Source organism: Pseudophryne corroboree, chromosome 6, assembly GCF_028390025.1.
Source record: "Pseudophryne corroboree isolate aPseCor3 chromosome 6, aPseCor3.hap2, whole genome shotgun sequence".
Taxonomy (NCBI): Eukaryota; Metazoa; Chordata; class Amphibia; order Anura; family Myobatrachidae; genus Pseudophryne; species Pseudophryne corroboree.
Window position 1 is genome coordinate 596,975,652 of NC_086449.1, and position 21,743 is coordinate 596,997,394.

Genomic DNA, 21,743 nt, shown 5'->3' on the forward strand with positions numbered 1-21,743 from the left:
TCACTGGACTTATATAGCAGTACCACTGGACTGTAAATATATGGCAGTATCACTGGATTTTTATGCCAGTACCACTGGATTATAAAGCAGTATCACTGGAATTATATTGCAGTATTACTGGAATAATATGGCAGTACCACTGGACTATAAATATCTGGCAGTATCATTAGATTTTAACGCCAGTACCACTGGATGTATATGGCAGTATCACTAGAATTATACAGCAGTATCATTGGAATTATATGGCAGTATCACTGGATTTATCCAGCAGTACCACTGGATTTATCCAGCAGTACCACTTGACAGGATTTATACGGCAGTACCACTGGACTTATATGGCAGTACCACTGTACTGGATTTATATGGCAGTATCACTGGATTTATACACCAGTACCACTGGTATTATACGTCAGTATCACTAGAATTATACAGGTGTTTCATTGGAATTATATGGCAGTACCACTGGATTTATATGGCTGTACCATAGGACTGGATTTATATGGCAGTATCCCTTGATTTATACACCAGTACCACTGGTATTATACGGAAGTATCAATGGAGTTATACGGAACTATCACCAAAATTATATGGCAGTACCACTGTAATTATACGGCAGTACCACTGGATTTATATGCCAGTACCACTGGAGTGATACGGCAGTATCACTGGCCTTATACGCCAGTATCACTGGAATTATATGGCAGTATCACTGGAATTATGCAGCAGTATGACTGGAATAATACGGCAGTACCACCGGACTGTATTTATATGGCAGTATCACTGGATTTATATGCCAATACCTATGGAATTATTCGGCAGTATCACTGGAATTATATGGCAGTGTCACTGGAATTATACGGCAGTACCACTGGATTTATATGGCAGAACCACTGGACTGGATTTAGAGATCAGTATCTCTGGATTTAAACGACAGTACTACTGGAATTATACAGCAGTATCACTGGAATTATACAGCAGTATCTCTGGATTTAAACAGCAGTACCACTGGAGTGGATTTATACGGCAGTATCACTGGTATTATACGTCAGTATCACTAGAATTATATGGCTGTACCACTGGACTGGATTTATGTGGCAGAATCACTTGATTTATACAACAGTACCACTGGTATTATTCGGCAGTATCACTGGAGTTATACGGCACTATCACCAAAATTATATGGCAGTACCACTGTAATTATACGGCAGTACCACTGGATTTATATGCCAGTACCACTGGAATTATACGGCAGTATCACTGGAATTATATGGCATTATCACTGGAGTTATATGGCAGTAACACTGGATTTATATGGCAGTACCACTAGTCTGGATTTATATGGCAGTATAACTGGATTTATACGTCGGTACCACTGGAATTATACGGCAGTAACACTGGAATCAAATGGCAGTATCACTGGACTTATATAGCAGTATCACTGGACTGTAAATATATGGCAGTATCACTGGATTTTTATGCCAGTACCACTGGAATTATAAAGCAGTATCACTGGAATTATTTTGCAGTATTACTGGAATACTATGGCAGTACCACTGGACTATAAATATCTGGCAGTATCATTAGATTTTAACGCCAGTACTACGGGAATTATACGGCAGTATCACTGGAATTATATGGCTGTACCACTGGACTGGATTTATGTGGCAGAATCACTTGATTTATACAACAGTACCACTGGTATTATTCGGCAGTATCACTGGAGTTATACGGCACTATCACCAAAATTATATGGCAGTACCACTGTAATTATACGGCAGTACCACTGGATTTATATGCCAGTACCACTGGAATTATACGGCAGTATCACTGGAATTATATGGCATTATCACTGGAGTTATATGGCAGTAACACTGGATTTATATGGCAGTACCACTGGAATTATACGGCAGTATCACTGGAATTATATGGCATTATCACTGGAGTTATATGGCAGTAACACTGGATTTATATGGCAGTACCACTAGTCTGGATTTATATGGCAGTATAACTGGATTTATACGTCGGTACCACTGGAATTATACGGCAGTAACACTGGAATCAAATGGCAGTATCACTGGACTTATATAGCAGTATCACTGGACTGTAAATATATGGCAGTATCACTGGATTTTTATGCCAGTACCACTGGAATTATAAAGCAGTATCACTGGAATTATTTTGCAGTATTACTGGAATACTATGGCAGTACCACTGGACTATAAATATCTGGCAGTATCATTAGATTTTAACGCCAGTACTACGGGAATTATACGGCAGTATCACTGGAATTATATGGCAGTATCACTGGAATTATACAGCAGTACAACTGGATTTATATGGCAGTACCACTGGACTGGATTTATAGGGCAGTATCGCTGGATGTAAATGCAAGTACCTCTGGAATTATACGGTAGTATCATTGGAATTATACATCAGTATCACTGGAATTATACAGCTGTATCACTGTACTTACACAGCAGTATCATTGGAATTACACGGCAGTGTCACTGGACTGGTTTTATACGACAGTATCATTCAACTTATACACCAATACCACTGGAATTCTACAGCAGTATCATTGGAATTATATGGCAATATCAATGGAATTATATGGCAGTATCACTAGAATTATACAGCAGTATCATTGCAATTTTATGGCAGTATCATTGGATTTATACAGCAGAACCACTGGACTGGATTTATATGGCAGTATTACTGGATTTTTACGCCAGTACCACTAGTATTATACGGCAGTATCACTGGAATTATACAGCACTATCGCTGTAATTAAATGGCAGCACCTCTGGAATCAAACGGCAGTACCACTGGACTTATATAGCAGTCCTTCTGTACTGTAATAATACGGCAGTATCATTGGACTTATGCACCAGTACCACTAGAATTATACGGCAGTATCACTGGAATTATACGGCTGTACCACTGGACTGTATTTATATGGAAGTATCACTGGATTTATAAGCCAGTACCTCTGGAATTATACAGCAGTATCACTGGAATAATATGGCAGTACCACTGTACTGTATTTATAAGACAGTATAACTGGATTTATACACCATGACCTCTGGAATTATACAGCAGTATCACTGGAATTATAGGGCAGTATCACTGGAATTATACAGCAGTAACACTGGATTTATATGGCAGTACTACTTGACTTTATTTAGAGGACAGTATCGCTGGATTTAAATGCCAGTACCACTGGAATTATACGGCAGTATCATTGGAATTATACACCAGTATCAATGGAATTATAAGGCTGTATCACTGAATTTATACAGCAGTATCATTGGAATTATATGGCAGTATCACTGGACTAGTTTTATTACGGCACTATCACTCGATTTATACACCAGTATCACTGGAATTATAGAGAAGTATCATTGGAATTATATGGCAATATCAATGGAATTATATGGCAGTATCACTGGAATTATATGGCATTATCACTGGAGTTATATGGCAGTAACACTGGATTTATATGGCAGTACCACTAGTCTGGATTTATATGGCAGTATAACTGGACTTGTACGTCGGTACCACTGGATTTATACGGCAGTAACACTGGAATCAAATGGCAGTATCACTGGACTTATATAGCAGTACCACTGGACTGTAAATATATGGCAGTATCACTGGATTTTTATGCCAGTACCACTGGATTATAAAGCAGTATCACTGGAATTATATTGCAGTATTACTGGAATAATATGGCAGTACCACTGGACTGTAAATATCTGGCAGTATCATTAGATTTTAACGCCAGTACCACTGGAATTATACGGCAGTATCACTAGAATTATACAGCAGTATCATTGGAATTATATGGCAGTATCACTGGATTTATCCAGCAGTACCACTGGATTTATCCAGTAGTACCACTTGACAGGATTTATACGGCAGTACCACTGTACTGGATTTATATGGCAGTATCACTGGATTTATACACCAGTACCACTGGTATTATACGTCAGTATCACTAGAATTATACAGGTGTATCATTGGAATTATATGGCAGTACCACTGGATTTATATGGCTGTACCACAGGACTGGATTTATATGGCAGTATCCCTTGATTTATACACCAGTACCACTGGTATTATACGGAAGTATCAATGGAGTTATACAGAACTATCACCAAAATTATATGGCAGTACCACTGTAATTATACGGCAGTACCACTGGATTTATATGCCAGTACCACTGGAGTAATACGGCAGTATCACTGGCCTTATACGCCAGTATCACTGGAATTATATGGCAGTATCACTGGAATTATACAGCAGTATGACTGGAATAATACGGCAGTACCACCGGACTGTATTTATATGGCAGTATCACTGGATTTATATGCCAATACCTATGGAATTATTCGGCAGTATCACTGGAATTATATGGCAGTGTCACTGGAATTATACGGCAGTACCACTGGATTTATATGGCAGAACCACTGGACTAGATTTAGAGATCAGTATCTCTGGATTTAAACGACAGTACTACTGGAATTATACAGCAGTATCACTGGAATTATACGGCAGTATCTCTGGATTTATACAGCAGTACCACTGGAGTGGATTTATACGGCAGTATCACTGGTATTATACGTCAGTATCACTAGAATTATATGGCTGTACCACTGGACTGGATTTATGTGGCAGAATCACTTGATTTATACAACAGTACCACTGGTATTATTCGGCAGTATCACTGGAGTTATACGGCACTATCACCAAAATTATATGGCAGTACCACTGTAATTATACGGCAGTACCACTGGATTTATATGCCAGTACCACTGGAATTATACGGCAGTATCACTGGAATTATATGGCATTATCACTGGAGTTATATCGCAGTAACACTGGATTTATATGGCAGTACCACTAGTCTGGATTTATATGGCAGTATAACTGGATTTATACGTCGGTACCACTGGAATTATACGGCAGTAACACTGGAATCAAATGGCAGTATCACTGGACTTATATAGCAGTATCACTGGACTGTAAATATATGGCAGTATCACTGGATTTTTATGCCAGTACCACTGGAATTATAAAGCAGTATCACTGGAATTATATTGCAGTATTACTGGAATACTATGGCAGTACCACTGGACTATAAATATCTGGCAGTATCATTAGATTTTAACGCCAGTACCACTGGAATTATACGGCAGTATCACTGGAATTATATGGCAGTATCACTGGAATTATACAGCAGTACAACTGGATTTATATGGCAGTACCACTGGACTGGATTTATAGGGCAGTATCGCTGGATGTAAATGCAAGTACCTCTGGAATTATACGGTAGTATCATTGGAATTATACATCAGTATCACTGGAATTATACAGCTGTATCACTGTACTTACACAGCAGTATCATTGGAATTACACGGCAGTGTCACTGGACTGGTTTTATACGACAGTATCATTCAACTTATACACCAATACCACTGGAATTCTACAGCAGTATCATTGGAATTATATGGCAATATCAATGGAATTATATGGCAGTATCACTAGAATTATACAGCAGTATCATTGCAATTTTATGGCAGTATCATTGGATTTATACAGCAGAACCACTGGACTGGATTTATATGGCAGTATTACTGGATTTTTATGCCAGTACCACTAGTATTATACGGCAGTATCACTGGAATTATACAGCACTATCGCTGTAATTAAATGGCAGCACCTCTGGAATCAAACGGCAGTACCACTGGACTTATATAGCAGTCCTTCTGTACTGTAATAATACGGCAGTATCATTGGACTTATGCACCAGTACCACTAGAATTATACGGCAGTATCACTGGAATTATACGGCAGTATTACTGGAATTATACGGCTGTACCACTGGACTGTATTTATATGGCAGTATCACTGGATTTATAAGCCAGTACCTCTGGAATTATACAGCAGTATCACTGGAATAATATGGCAGTACCACTGTACTGTATGTATAAGACAGTATAACTGGATTTATACACCATGACCTCTGGAATTATACAGCAGTATCACTGGAATTATAGGGCAGTATCACTGGAATTATACAGCAGTAACACTGGATTTATATGGCAGTACTTCTTGACTTTATTTAGAGGACAGTATCGCTGGATTTAAATGCCAGTACCACTGGAATTATACGGCAGTATCATTGGAATTATACACCAGTATCAATGGAATTATAAGGCTGTATCACTGAATTTATACAGCAGTATCATTGGAATTATATGGCAGTATCACTGGACTAGTTTTATTACGGCACTATCACTCGATTTATACACCAGTATCACTGGAATTATAGAGAAGTATCATTGGAATTATATGGCAATATCAATGGAATTATATGGCAGTATCACTAGAATTATACAGCAGTATCATTGGAATTATACGGCAGTATCACTGGATTTATACAGCAGTACCACTGGACTGGATTTATATGGCAGTATAACTGGAGTTATACGGCAGTACCACTGGATTTATATGGCAGTACCACTGGACTGGATTTATACAGCATTATCACTGGATTTTATCGCCAGTACCCCTGGTATTATACGGCAGTATCACCGGAATTATACGGCACTATTGCTGGAATTATATGGCAGCACCTCTGGAATTATACGGCAGTACCATGGGACTTATACGGCAGAAACACTGGAATCAATCGGCAGTACCACTGGACTTATACAGCAGTAACACTGGACTGTAATTATACGGCAGTATCACTGGACTTATGCGCCGGTACCACTAGAATTATATGGCAGTATCACTGGAATTATACGGTAGTATTACTGGAATAATACGGCGGTACCACTGGACTGTATTTATATGGCAGTATCACTGTGTCAGAACTGAGGGCCTGAGCTGATGGGAGGAAGCCTCAGTTGTAGGGGCTGTGGTGAAACTAAACTAAACTAAACTAAATCAGACCCCTAGACATGTAAGTATGGTGTAGGAAGATTGCCCGAAGGCGTGACCATGACAACCAGGATTTAAAAGTCAATAACAGTTTATTAACAGAACATCATGTATTCACAGCAGTGGTAAATGTGTAAAGATATGCAGTAGTTAAAATGAAACAGTTCCTGGATCACTATAAGCTTGGTAAGAGCCACAGGGTACTGGTAGGATAAGGTACAGTTCTTAATGTCCCAGAGATGGAATGTCCTTACCAGACCCGTTCGTATTAGTGAGAGTAGCCAAGGAACACACCAGCAGATGTAGCACTTGAAGCTGGTAACACTGTAGCTGAGATGACTGCTGTGGATGCTGGATGGAACCAGCCAGGTGTTGAAAACATGGAGTGGATCCTGGATGGAACCAGCCAGGTAGTAGAATGAAGCTAGGGAGCGATGATATAGGAAATGGTGATATGCAGGTACCGATGGTTTGCGGGTACCGCTGGTATGTAGGTATCCGCTGAAGAAGCACTAGCACTTTAGGAAAGCTGAGCACTGCTGGAAGCTGACTGCTGGAAGCAGATGGATCTGTAGCTGGAAGCTGGAGTAGTCATGGAGGACAGTAGAGTCAGGCTGCACCGCAAGGTGGTAAACTGGTGCGGGCCTCTTAGTGGTAACTGGAGACAGGAGCTGGAAACCTGGAACAAAACAACCACAGGAGAGAGAGACTGGAAACAAGGTTTGACAACCAAAGCACAGACGATTTCCTGCTGCAGGCTCAGTCCTTTTATACCCTTAGGTGTAAAGGGTTTGGATGACTAATTAGGCAGCCTTCAGCAGAGCTATGGATTGGAGATCAGGATCATGTGACTGGAACTAAGATGGCTGTGCCCATACCGGCCAGAGGAGGGAAAGCTTGTTTGTATTCACCACATGGAGATTCTTCTGTAATGGCGGCGGTGAACATAGAGAACGCTGACTTGCGTCTCAACCTTCAGCATGGACGGCAGCGGCTGCAGTAGATGAGGAGTGCCACATATCCTGTATGCATTAGCAATATGGACATGATGCCCGAGGCCCCGCCGGCAGGTAATGCCATGCCAGTCACCCGGGCATTGAGGAACAATATCCACGGATCAGCAGAGATGAGACATGACGTATGAATGCTTGCATCACAGCTGGGAACCGGGCCTAGGACGCTGGGACAGCCTTAGGAGACACCTGAAAGGCAAATGATGGCGTCCAGATACCCGGATCGTGACACACTGGATTTATACACCAGTACCACTGGAATTATATGGCAGTATCACTGGAATTATACAGCAGTACCACTGTACTCATATGGCAGTACCACTGGTCTGAAATTATCTCTGGACTTAAATGCCAGTACCACTGGAATTATCACTGGAATTATATGGTAATATCAATGGAATTATATGGCAGTATCACTAGAACTATACAGAACTGTACAGCAGTATCATTGTAATTATACAGCAGTATCACTGTACTTATACAGCAGTACCACTGGACAGTATTTATACTGCAGCATCACTGGAGTTATACAGCATTACCACTGGACTTATATGGCAGTACCACTGGACTGGATTTATAAGGCAGTATCACTGGCTTTATACGGCAGTACCACTGTTATTATACTGCAGTAATACTGGAATTATACGGCACTATCACTGGAATTATATGGCAGTACCTCTGGAATTATACAGCAGTACCACTGGACTGGATTTATACTAGTATCACTGAAGTTATATGCCAGTACCACTGGAATCATACAGCAGTACTACTGGAATTATACTTCAGTACCACTGGATTTATACGGCAGTACCACTGGACTTTAACGCCAGTACAACTGGAGTTGCTTAGCAACGGGACAGCTGATCGGAATTAGGAGGCCCTTCTTTGGCTGTGCTTGGTGTGTGCCGGTCACGTGACAATTATACGGCAGTACCACTGGAATTATACTTCAGTACTACTGGATTTATATGCCAGTTTCACTGGACTTAAACGCCAGTACAAATGGAGTTGCTTAGCAACGGGACAGCTGATCGGAATTAGGAGGCCCTTGATTGGCTGTGCTTGGTGTGTGCTGGTCACATGACAATTCTGCATCATGTATCAGCGCCCCACAATCCTCTGGGTGCGTTCCACATCCCCCGTTGTGCAGCTGACCAGCTTCCTGTGTCAGAGTGCACACGGATGGGCGGCTCATGGACCGCATCACTAACGCAGACTTCCAGACTATCCGGTGCCCGCCCAGTGGTGCTGGAGGGATGAGGGCAGCACACCTAATACACAGCTGTGAATCTCAGTACGTAAATATCACTCGGTCATGTGATCGAAAATTACCTCTGACCCTAGGTTTATTCTTACCGCCTGATGACAAAAAAATCTATTCATTATATAAAAACACAAATGTCTGACTGCCTTCTTGTCTTTCTTCAGTATATATATATGTTATTAAAATGTTTTTATTGATTTTTCGGATGGATAATTTAATTAACTGCACACAGCTGATTGTTGTTAGATCATTAAGGGGGTATAAATAGATCTATAATGGACACTGAGCAGTACTTCTGATGAAGCTAGGTGGCCATGCATAGAGAAACGCGTAAATACCATTGAACTGCCATGCCCTTCTCCATTTGTGCAAGGATCCAGATCTGGACTTTTAATTTGGCTCCCGGAATTGCAGTTATTTCTTGGACCAATTGCAATTACAGTACCATTTGGAAAACATACAGTGGACTCCACCTATACAGCTTGCTTGCTGAACTTTCCATCAATGGATATCACCATACTGTATACCATGGGTAATACCAGCTGTTTCTATTCAGTACCATTGGAAACAATTGCCATTAACTGTCCGGAATCCCATTGTGGATTAGAAGGAGAGCAGTTTTACATTAATTTTACTTCTCAGTAAAAAATCAATTTATATTAATGGTAATAAATAATTTTTAATTTATCCATCCGTTTTTATATTATTGGAAAAACAACACAGCGCCAGTTCTATTGTTTATATTGTGCTTTCTTTATTGGAATTTATAATCCCTTACTGGCAGTTTTGACAGTGCATCTGGGATTTTTTTCATTTTTTCTTATACGGCAGTATCACTGGAATTATATGGCAGTATCACTGGATTTATACACCAGTACCACTGGAATTATATGGGAATATCACAGGAATTATACGGATGTACCACTGGATTTATATGGAAGTACCACTGGACTGGACTTATAGGGCAGTATCACTGGATTTATATGCCAGTACCACTGGAATTATACAGCAGTATCACTGGAATTATATGGCAGTATCACTGGAATTATACAGCAGTAACACTGGATTTATACTGCAGTACCACTGGGCTAGATTTATACGGCAGTATCACTTGATTTATACACCAGAACCACTGGAATTATACGTTAGTATCACTGGAATTATACGGCAGTAACACTAAAATTATATGGCAGTACCACCGGAATTATACGGCAGTATCACTGGAATTATACGGCAGTACCACTGGACTGGATTTATACAGCAGTATCCCTGGATTTATACACCGGTACCACTGGTATTATATGGCAGTATCACTGGAATTATACAGCAGTACCACTGGAATTATACGGCAGTACCACTGGACTGGATTTATATGGCAATATCACTATTTATACGACAGTACCACTGGAATTATAAGGCAGTAGTACTGGAATTATACGGCAATGTCACTGGAATTATACGGCAGTACCACTGGACTGGATTTATACGGCAGTACCACTGGACTTATACGGCAGTACCAATGGACTGGATTTATACGCTTGTATCACTAAACTTACATGCCAGTACCAACGGATTTATATGGCAGAACCACTGGACTAATACAGCTTGTATCACTAAACTTACATGCCAGTACCACTGGAATTATATGGCAGTATCACTGTAATTATACGGCAGTATCATTGGAATTATGTGGCAGTACCACTGGATTTATATGGCAGTACCACTGGACTGGAATTATGTGGCAGTATCACTGGATTTATAAGCTAGTACCACTGGAATTATACGGCAGTATCACTTGAATTATATGGCAATATCACTGGAATTATATGCAGTATCACTAGAATTATATGGCAGTACCACTGGACTTATACGGCTGTACCATTGGAATGCATCATAATAGTAGCACTCCTTATATCGTCTAGTACTGGGGCCCCTTTCATATTATAGCACATGGTGTGAATCGAAATTCTCATTAAAACACACGGTATGAGTAAAAATTCACATTATAACACATAGTATGAGCCGAAATTCACATTACAGCATACAGTATGAGCCGAAATTCACATTATAGCACATGGTATGAGCCAAAATTCCCATTATAGCAAATGGTATGAGCCAAAATTCACATTATAGCACATGGTATGAGCCGAAATTCACATTATAGCACACGTCATGAGCCAAAATTCACATTATAGCAAATGGTAGGAGCCAAAGTTCACATTATAGCACATGGTATGAGCCGAAATTCATATTACAGCACATGGTATGACCCAAAATTCACATTATGCCACACGGAATGAGACAAGATTCAGGGAGAGTGACAGCAGGGACATAGAGACAGGGAGAGTGACAGAAAGACAGGGAGAGGGATAGGGACATCAGAGACATAGGGATAGTGACAGCATGGACATAGGGAGAGGAAGAGTGACAGAGAGAGTTTACAGTAGAGACTAGGGAAAGAGAAAGGCAGCAGGATGACATTACCTATAGAGCAGCGGCGGTGCAGAGGAGGCTGTGATCTGCGGTGCGGTGGATGAGGAGGCTGTGGTTGGCTTTGGGTGGAGGAGACTGTGGGTGTCAAAGATGATGTGGAGGAGGAGGCTGTGGGAGTTAGCGGAGGTGCAGAGGATGCAGAGGGTGGCGGTGGTGAAATGGCGGAGGAGGCTGTAGTCAGCATTATTTGGTGCGGTTCCTATGACCACAACTATTTAAAATCTGTTGTGGACCGGAAGCCAATCAAGAGCGGCTGTGACCAACGGATGCAGCGGCGGGGATCTTCAGTCAGTGCTCGAAGTGCCGTTATGCCATATCGGTGTATACCGGCCCACTTCAAGATATATATATATATATATATATATATATATATATATATATATATATATATATATATATATATATATATATATATATATATATATATATATATTACCTGAGCCAAGCAATCAGTAGTTTACTGAGTGCACCAATAGATTGTAGAAGTACTAAGTAAACTACAGCTTGCTTGGCCCAGCTTTTATATACATTTAATGTTTTAGTGTATTTTTTTTTATGTATGTAACTATGTATTACTTGATATATGGTGTAGTAGTGTGGATATGACCGCATTATTAGGACTACCGAGAGTTAATTGGTAGAGAGAGCTTTTTAAGGATAGTCTGTGCTATGCTAGGCCAGTCCTCTGATGAAGTCCAGTGTGACGAAACATGTTGGGGTGTGGCCTGGCGTGAATGGAGTGAGCAGTGTGATCGGAGTTGCCAGAAGACAGCGCTGTATGCTGTCCATCTAAACGCACTCATACAAACGGTGATACAAACCACCGCCTGTGGTACATCAGTTTATCCTTATGCGTGGAACCTGTTGGAATAAATTCCTAAAACATATTCATGCACTATCAGGCGCCCCTTGTTCATTAACTTATATATATATATATATATATATATATATATATATATATATATATATATATATATAAACAAACACGAGGAACCACTGCACTCGCCATTCCCAGGGGTTGGGGTGTGGTGGGCTGTGACCACCAAACTCAAATATACCAAACAAAGAACCCAGCACTCTCCTAAGCAATTTCATTCACCTTAATGCTTTAATATACATCTAAATAAATAATGGGGTTTTGGTTTATGAATTGTACAAATCATTTAAGCTTGCGGCCCACTCCACGGGACCCCATTTCACCGCAAGTCCTACTCTATCACAAACTTTCACATAGATTTTATTTAGAAATTATATAGAAACCTGGCTACTGCTGTGTCATAGAGGAAAATGTGCTTATCTGGTTTAGAGCTTACCTGCCACACCTATGGCTTTTAAAAGGTAAGACAGTCACCAACACAAATATCACAACTAAACAAGTGTGCTTACCTGGTTTACAGCTCACCTGCCAACAGACTACTGGCTTTCAAAGTGAGACAGTCACCAACACACCTTAATAGCAGCTGATCCAGGTTAAAGGTTAATGAGCCCAGGGGTGCATGAGAGAGAGATATGGTCACAAATGGGCCAATTAAAAATTAACCCTGTTATACAAACAAACACGAGGAACCACTGCACTCGCCATTCCCAGGGGTTGGGGTGCGGTGGGCTGTGACCACCAAACTCAAATATACCAAACAAAGAACCCAGCACTCTCCTAAGCAATTTCATTCCCCTTAATGCTTTAATATACATCTAAATAAATAATGGGGTTTTGGTTTATGAATTTTACAAATCATTTAAGCTTGCGGCCCACTCCACGGGACCCCATTTCACCGCAAGTCCTACTCTATCACAAACTTAATTTTTAATTGGCCCATTTGTGACCATATCTCTCTCTCATGCACCCCTGGGCTCATTAACCTTTAACCTGGATCAGCTGCTATTAAGGTGTGTTGGTGACTGTCTCACTTTGAAAGCCAGTAGTCTGTTGGCAGGTGAGCTGTAAACCAGGTAAGCACACTTGTTTAGTTGTGATATTTGTGTTGGTGACTGTCTTACCTTTTAAAAACCATAGGTGTGGCAGGTAAGCTCTAAACCAGATAAGCACATTTTCCTCTATGACACAGCAGTAGCCAGGTTTCTATATAATTTCTATAAAATCTATGTGAAAGTTTGTGATAGAGTAGGACTTGCGGTGAAATGGGGTCCCGTGGAGTGGGCCGCAAGCTTAAATGATTTGTACAATTCATAAACCAAAACCCCATTATTTATTTAGATGTATATTAAAGCATTAAGGTGAATGAAATTGCTTAGGAGAGTGCTGGGTTCTTTGTTTGGTATATTTGAGTTTGGTGGTCACAGCCCACCGCACCCCAACCCCTGGGAATGGCGAGTGCAGTGGTTCCTTGTGTTTGTTTGTATAACAGGGTTAATTTTTAATTGGCCCATTTGTGACCATATCTCTCTCTCATGCACCCCTGGGCTCATTAACCTTTAACCTGGGTCAGCTGCTATTAAGGTGTGTTGGTGACTGTCTCACTTTGAAAGCCAGTAGTCTGTTGGCTGGTGAGCTGTAAACCAGGTAAGCACACTTGTTTAGTTGTGATATTTGTGTTGGTGACTGTCTTACCTTTTAAAAGCCATAGGTGTGGCAGGTAAGCTCTAAACCAGATAAGCACATTTTCCTCTATGACACAGCAGTAGCCAGGTTTCTATATAATTTCTATAAAATCTATGTGAAAGTTTGTGATAGAGTAGGACTTGCGGTGAAATGGGGTCCCGTGGAGTGGGCCGCAAGCTGAAATGATTTGTACAATTCATAAACCAAAACCCCATTATTTATTTAGATGTATATTAAAGCATTAAGGTGAATGAAATTGCTTAGGAGAGTGCTGGGTTCTTTGTTTGGTATATATATATATATATATATATATAAAAAAAGTAACAACCCTTTTATACACAATTTTATCCCCCCACCGACTCTCAACCTGGATCAGGCAGGAGGGCTCGGCTGGATACAGGCAGTCTTCTGTCCGGCAGCGAGCGGGCTGTAGGAAATGGCAGGGCACACATGTGCATGGTGTCACTGGAGAATGAAGAGAAACTGGTCGCAGTGAGCGTGGTCGGGGCACGGAGCCGGAAGGACAGGGCAGGCAGGGAGGGAAGGCGCACGGTGTGACATCAGCATGTCACATTGCGAGGCAGTCACTCGGATCATGACGGCGAGTGGGATGGGCTGAGTGGCCTGCCACCCACAACAACTGTGAGACTATGAGGCTGACCGGTGGTGGTGCAGCGGGAGGGGTTGTAAGCCAGGCAGCGATGTGCAGCAATTGATCCAATCATCGCTATCAGTGTGCAGCTATAGTAGCACTGCTACAACAGCTGCACACAGATGGCGATGATTGGATCGCAGACGTGACATGCAGGGGGGTGCCGTACATTAGGGGGTGCCTGTGCGCACTAGGCACCACCTGTGCGCACGCCTATGGCAGTATAATATTCAGTGTTTATTAGTAGCTGGGATTCATATTGTTCAAGAATATATTCTTAATTATAAGTTTGCGACTGCTAATATAGAAGAATTTGTGGGTCTGGGGCAAGGGCGTAGCTACCATAGGTGCAGGCAGTGCAGCTGCTATGGGGCCCAGAGCTGAGAGGGACCCACCATCCCTGTAAAAGTTACATGTGTTATATACATTTTTGCCATTGGGTGGTACGTAGGGGTCCTTTCAAACCTTTTCCTTGGGGCCTGCAATATATCTAGGTATGCCCCTTGACCTGCTCATTGTAGTGTGGTATAAAATTAACTAGAGGGCATTTAATGTTATATAATATGAACCTGGGCACTGCAATGAGGCACAATATGAATGGGGAGCACTACATATCATAATGTGAATTGGGGGTACTGTGCGGCATATGTGTACTGGCAGCTCTGAAATGTGATATAGGGTGAACGTAAGCACTACTGCTATTCATAAAAGAAACCAGTGCACTATTGTGGGGCATAACCTTAAATAAGGCTCTACTGTGGTTCAGAAAATGAACTAGGTCACTATTATAGGGCATAAATTTAACAAAAGCTGCCAAGAAGTGTCTAGAAGCATTGAGACAGGGGCCCCTTCAAAATGTTGCTATGGGGCCCACAATATTCTGGCTACGCCCCTAGTCCGGGGTCAGGTACCTTTACCTGTCTGCCATGGAAGAATGAGAAGCACGCCTATTATTATTTATTTAACCTACCCAAACCATCTTATGCAAAAGGTGAGTGTTACATGAGGGAGGGCCGAGCACACTGGAGAGAGGCACTGCCTCCTGTAATATATGCAACAGACAGCATTACAGCTGTCCTACATATACAGTACCAAGGTGGCAAGCCACGGTGAATGCGGGCGGTGCGTCTATCTATCTGTTACAGATTTGTGTGTATGTATGTATGTATATATATATATATATATATATATATATATATATATATATATATATATATATATAATATTAGATAGATAGATAGATGTGTCCACTATTACCTTTCTGAAAAAAGTATCATGGCCCGAGATAAGCTTTCCTCTTAAGATATACACGGCAAGCCATGTGTATCTCCTCTGAAATATAGTGCAGTACCACTTTTCAGACAGCAGGTGGCATTTTCAGAAACTGAGCAAGCAGAAAGTCTGATAAAGAGATTCTAGAGGGAGTAGTTCAGACCTGATTCTAGCAGCATTTTATTTGCAAATGGGCAAAACCATGGGGGTCATTCCGAAATGATCGCACGCTAGGTTGTTTTGCAGCGGTGCGATCAGGTCGAAACTGCACATGCGTATGCACCTCAATGCGCATGTGCGTCGTACGGGTACAAAGCGGATCATTGCTGAGCAATGGATTTAACGAAGAATCGATTCGCACAGCAGATCGCAAGGAGATTGACAGGAAGAGGGCATTTGTGGGTGGCAACTGAACGCTTTCTGGGAGTGTTTGGAAAAACGCAGGCGTGTCCAAGCGTTTGCTGGGCAGGTGTCTGACATCAATTCCGGACACGAACAGGCTAAAGTGTTTGCCCCGAATTTACATCAGACACCCACCCTGCAAACGCATTGACACACCTGCGTTTTTCCAAACACTCCCAGAAAATGGTCAGTTGACATCCACAAATGTTTTCTTCCAGTCAATCTCCTTGCGATTGTCTGTGTGAATGGATTCTTCATTAAATCCATTGCTCAGCAACGATCCACTTTGTACCTGTGCGACGTGCCTGCGTATTGCGGGGCACACACATGCGCAGTTATGTCCTGATCGCAGCTCAGCAAAACAACCTAGCGTGCAATCAGGCCTGCATGACCCCCATGGTTTTGCCCATCTGCTAACAAAATTGCAGCTATGGGGTGTCATTCCGAGTTGATCGTAACCCTGCAAAATTTTGCAGGGCTACGATCAGGAACAGAGACATGCGGGGGATGCCCAGCACAGGGCTAGTCCACCCCGCAGGTCAGTTACGCCCCCCCCCTGCAGAAGTGCAAAAGTATTGCACAGCGGCGATGCTTTTGTACTTCAGGAGTAGCTCCCGGCCAGCGCAGCTTTAGCGTGCTGGCCGGGAGCTACTCATTACTACACGACCCGCAGCGGCTGGTCAGCAGCAGCGATCGGGTCAGAATGACCCCCATGAGCCGTGTGTGCAGGGCAATTTATCGATCATGCACATGGGAATATCAGCTGCAGCAGCTAATTGTGAAGTATTAATATTTTTCCAATACATCTCTCATACTAACTTCCAACATGTACCTGGCTCAATGTTGCCTATATGTTTAAAAAAATCTTTTTCCTTGTGATTGATAATGTGCTGATGAAGAGTTCATACAAACTCCACACAGAGATTCGATATAGAAATTATGATACTAACTAAAAGGCACTATTGATACTTGTCATTTTTTGCAATTGTTTGGTGGTTAAGGTGTGAGTAGAGAGAATTTTTGGTATTTCAATACCACATATATTTCACTGGGATCCGGTCTGAAGATCGACAGTGTCTGCCATACAAGTGGGTGCTGCGTCTGTCTGCCACAAATCGGTCCAGCGCTGAGGCTGTGTTGCCATAATAAGTCACTGGGTGCTCTGTGTGCCATACACGTGGGTGCTGCACCTGTCTGCCACAAATCAGTCCAGTGCTGGGGCTGTGCTGCCTTAATAAGTCACTGGGTGCTCTGTCTGCCATACAAGTGGGTGCTGCGCCTGTCTGCCACAAATCAGTCCAGTGCTGGGGCTGGCTGTGCTCCATAATAAGTCATTCAGTGCTCTGTCTGCCATACAAGCGGGTGAAGAAACATGAGACCCGGGGCCTGAGCAGCCATAAGGCTGCAGCCTGGATGGCTGAGTCCTGGGGGGGGGGGGGCAGCACCGGTCCAATAGACGCTTAGGCTCTACCTACTACTGGAAGCTGCAGATTCAATGCAGACAGCATGGAAGACGGCCCTTTAAAATGGCAGCTGCCTTCTAGGAGACAGATGCTAGAGGTATTACTAGACCATTACCCAGCGCTACCCAGAATGAGCATGTAACCCCCTGGCACTGAGCATGTAACCCCCTGGCACTAAACATGTAACCCCTATGGCAACAAGCATATGTAACCCCTGGCAGCGAGCATATAACCCCTGGCAACGAGCATGTGACCGGGTCCAACTTCCGGTCAGCAGAATCATGGATGCTGGTGGCTTCTCCTCCCACCTCTAGCCACCAACAGCACCGTGGGCAGCAACATGGACATCTGTATGTGCAGGGCAATTTATCCATCAGGCACACAGGAATATTAGCAGCGGCAGCTAATTGTGTAGTATTAATATATCTCCAATACATCTCTCATATTACAGTAACTTCCATATAGGTACCTGGCTCTCTCATCCCAGCAGCCGGGCAGACTTCACACAGATATTTGATATGGAAATTATGATACTAATTAAAAGGCACTATTGATACTTGTCATTTTTTGCAATTGTTTGGTGGTTAAGGTGTGAGTATAGAGAAGCCAATTCTCTCAAAGTATTGTAACGAGGTAATACACCTCTGAGAGATTTTTGGGTATTTCAATACCGCATACTGCATATTTCACTATAATAATACATTGGATTACTGTATCAAAAAGTTTATGATTACAATTTTTACATGTCGCCATGTCGCTTTGTGAGATGATCTTTTTTAATTGTGAATATTAAAAGTTATATTTTATTAATCATTTTTGACAAGTGTGCCCCAGGACAGACTTAAAGTCTCCTTTTGTCTTTACCTCCTATGTAAAGATTTTCCATTTATACAGTTTATTGTACTATTTTTTCTGGGAGCACCACCAACCAGGTGCCAGGAGTATTTGACCCTTTACAGTGCATGTGCTACTTTGTGAGTAAGAGACTGAACAAAAGTCTCAATACAACATCAATTAGCATTAACATAAGGCAGGGGGGAGGGCAAATGGAAATCTAATTAGTTGTCTGTCTTGGGACAGTGCACTGGGCCTGATGTACTAAGCTTAAAGTTTATTGAACTATTTTTTCTGGGAGCACCACCAACCAAGTGCCAGGAGTAATTGACCCTTTATTGCCTTTATGTTGGTTTTTTGAATTTCTAACTAATCATAGTGTGAACCAAACACAGGTCCTGTGCAGTTTTAAAAACCTCTCTTTTTTCCTGTCTAATTAATATGCATGTGACCTGAGCATTGTGTCGCAATAAAGAACACTACAAACACACCATTGTACACTCATTATAATGTGTGGAGTTTGTATATTCTCCCCGTACTTGAGTGGGCTTCCTCCGGGTACTCCAGTTTCCTCCCACAATCCCAAAATATAGTGATAGGTTAATTGGTTCCTAACAAAATTAACCCTTGTGCAAATGTGTGTGTGTGTGTGTGTACATGTGGTAGGGAATATAGATTGTAAGCTCCACTGGGGTAGGGACTGATGTGAATGGCTGAATATTCTCTGTAAAGCGCTGCGGAATATGTGTGCGCTATATAAATTACTGGTAATAATGTAAGACACATACACCTAGACATCAGGTGAGCGCAGATATCACCACCCCTGAAACTACATAATACTACCATGAGCCTGGACAGCTCATTATATACCGACTGCTCCCAAATTAGGAAACAACTACTCACAGCAGCAAATGGTCGACATGGAAATGGTTAAAACACACATATGGTCAACACAAGGTTTTGGGAATGTTTTCATATTTTTTTACTTTTTCCATCCTTGTCTATCCATGTCACAAATCATAACCTTTAGTATCCTTGTAGTGAGCAAAGCATTTAATGCAGGTCTGAGCACCAAGCATTGGGGGTCATTCTAAGTTGATCACTCGCTGGCCAATTGTAGCAGCCGTGCAAATGCTATGCCGCCGCCCACTGGGGAGTGTATGTTAGCTTAGCAGAAGTGCGAACGCATGTGCAGCCGAGCTCTGCAAAAACAGTTTGTGCAGTTTCTGAGTAGCTCTAAACCTACTCAGTGCTTGCGATCACTTCAGCCTATTCGTGTCCAGATTTGACATCACACATCCACCCAGCGAATGCCCGGCCACGCCTGCATTTTTTCAGACACGCCTGCGTTTTTCCAAACATTCCCTGAAAACGGTCAGTTGACACTCAGAAACGCCCCCTTCCTGTCAATCTTCTAGCGGGCGCCAGTGTGAAGGAAAACTTTGCTAGAATCTGTGCAAAACCACAAAGGGCTATGTACCCGTACGTCGCGCATGCGCATTGCGGGACATATGCATGCACAGAAATGCAGATTTTAAGCCTGATCGCTGTGCTGCGAACAACGGCAGCTAGCGATCAACTTGGAATGACCCCCTTTATGCAGCTCTGTGTGTTCTCCCCTCCCCCAACAGAATGACCACAATCAGGCACAGTGCACACAGCTCAAGCAAGTCCCATCCCCCACGCTGCCCGATCACAGCAGTGGCAGCTCTGTGTGATAGCAATTACTTTACACAGTCACAGTGCACACAAAATAACTAATATTTTTTAAATGGACGAATGGGAAAGAATTATGCTGCGCTATGTAAGAAACTGTAAATAAATAGTTATGATGCTATATTTCTTAAACTGGAACCAGACTTCAACAGTGATTATGTGGCTGATAGGTACTGTATATCCCAAGTACATAGATGTTCAGTTGTCGCAATGGTGCAGCGATTAAGATCCTGCATGCAGGATAAATCTAGTCAGATCGCCTCTCAGGGCCAGTGTTCACTGGCCCTGACAGATCGCTCAGCACACATCGTTGACACATTGTTGTGCAGCGCTGTGTGCTGAGCAATCTTGCTGAGTGATCTAGCATCGCTCAGCACAGTCACCCCATGTGTACTGTGTAGGCCCTTTTATACAGTAGATGCTGTGATGCCCACTCCCTACTCTCCTCTAAGGAATGGCACAGGCTCCCCTCACAGACAAGAGTGCATTTCCTGAGCATTTTACATTATTTGACCAGTTATAAAGGAAGTTGAATCAATTATATTTTTTAATACCATATTTGTTTATTGCAAGGAACAAGAAATGTATAAAAAAATCTTTTGATATTGTAGCTGCATAGACTAAAGTTAGAAGCTGAAAACACTTAAATTGGAATTGAATTATTCATTTCAAATCCCAGGCCATCCCCCAGACAGGATATATGCTATCTATACTCTCCAAGGAATCTACTACAAAGGCCTCACACACTGAGATTTTCACACCTACTGTAAACAATTAGGAATTGGACTCTAATGCTATGGCATGATTGCTACTTTCCTGTGTTCAATTGGCCACTCACTGTAGTCTGTAAACAGATCTTTATTAATATGGGGTAATATGCTCTTTATTGTACAGCTCCTTTATGGAGAATGATTTTTAGCTTGTGTTTTGCTGTGTGGCTGCTAACATTACAATAAACTATAGTCAGATGGAGAGAGAAAGTGAGACAGTCATGTGAGAGAGATAAAGTCTAGGAGAAAGAAAATTAGAGGGTGGTAGACAATGAGAGACAGAGTTAGGGGAGTGCAATAGAGTCAGGAGGAGAGAGCGACAAAGTCATGGGACAGAGACACAGAGAGATAGTTTA

General features: G+C 42.0%; 2 long non-coding RNA genes across 4 annotated transcripts in view; one reads left to right on the top strand and one right to left on the bottom strand.

The window, feature by feature from the left end:
• The window catches only part of LOC134935492 (uncharacterized), a 92,970-nt gene extending 79,820 nt beyond the window's left edge, over nt 1–13,150 (bottom strand). Inside the window, exon 1 of one of the 2 annotated variants that reach the window (XR_010180182.1) lies at nt 13,105–13,150. This is a non-coding gene — a long non-coding RNA (uncharacterized LOC134935492). The remainder of the gene's footprint in view (nt 1–13,104) is intronic. The other variant, XR_010180185.1, reaches the window with a different exon arrangement.
• A 464-nt stretch (nt 13,151–13,614) lies between these two features.
• The window catches only part of LOC134935493 (uncharacterized), a 107,674-nt gene continuing 99,545 nt past the window's right edge, over nt 13,615–21,743 (top strand). Inside the window, exon 1 of one of the 2 annotated variants that reach the window (XR_010180187.1) lies at nt 13,615–13,668. This is a non-coding gene — a long non-coding RNA (uncharacterized LOC134935493). Of the gene's footprint in view, nt 13,669–14,177; nt 14,240–21,743 lie in introns of those variants that run through there. The other variant, XR_010180186.1, reaches the window with a different exon arrangement.